Consider the following 1,163-nt stretch of genomic DNA (forward strand, 5'->3'; position numbering starts at 1 on the left):
TTTCCTCCGCTTTCTGATGAATCATGAGTGACTTTTTCTGACTGCACCTGAGGGTTGGTCTTTGTCTTTAGGACCAGAGTAACTGCCCACAGTTGGGAACCATTGGGTTTATTTGACCCTCCTTCTGCTCTTACTGTTACCGATCCCCTGGTTAGAGGAGAGGCAGGGGATTGGGGCTTTAAGCAATGTTCCAGTATGTTGAGTGTCTTGAGTGGATTCCACTTGTACTCTTATTGGAGGAGCTGAGCACTTAAAAACTTAAAAGACTGCTTCTAAATAGTTCTTAAAATATTCTTTTAAAAAATTCTTTTAAATAATTAAAAGAATGTCGAACCAATGGACATTATAGGAAACCCTTGGTGGCTCCAACTCAATTCTGGATGCTACCTCTGTTTTTAACTTTTACTAATAGGATAGGCCTAAAATATATAATTGTGTTTTAAATCTGAATTTCTTTAGTTGGGGAGGAACTCGGACCTTTTTGAGCTTTGAGAGCTGTTTCTTCACTTGTCAGTTATATGCTCCATTCTTTCCCTGTTTCTACTTTGCATCATTTTTGTCTTCTTAGTTGATTTCCAGGTGCTCTTTATATATAAAACAGCTGTTTTTAGTTGATTTCCAGGTGCTCTTTATATATTACAGCTGTTTTTAGTTGATTTCCAGGTGCTCTTTATGTATAACAGCGTTTTTGTTTCTGTCTTTTGTATGCATCACAGGTACCCCATCAGGCAGGCCTGTTGATTTGCTTTTCCCACTGCTTACAGGTTTTAAAATTTAACTGCTCACTTTTTTTCAACTTTGTGACTTTTAAATTTGAAGTTGCTCTTTTAGTATTATTTTCTAACTAAGTGTGCATGTGCACTAGGGCATGGTATTTGTGTTGAGGTCTGAGGGCAACCTTCAAGAACTGGTTCTCTCCTCCCAACTTGACACAGGTTATAGGAACTGAACTAAGGCTCATCAGGCAAATGCATTTAGCTGGGGGCCCTCCCACCGCCCTGATTTTTAGTTTTTGTAATGTGCTTGAGATGACCTTCGTAACACACCAAGGTCGGAAATATTTCCCCCATAGTTTTTCTGGATCAGTCTTAAATCTAGTTGTATTTTGTCTTTAGTATGGCGTGAGATGTGGCTTGGTTTAATTATATCAAACCATCTTTGAG

This window comes from Mus pahari, chromosome 1 (genome assembly GCF_900095145.1).
Source record: "Mus pahari chromosome 1, PAHARI_EIJ_v1.1, whole genome shotgun sequence".
Taxonomy (NCBI): domain Eukaryota; kingdom Metazoa; phylum Chordata; class Mammalia; order Rodentia; family Muridae; genus Mus; species Mus pahari.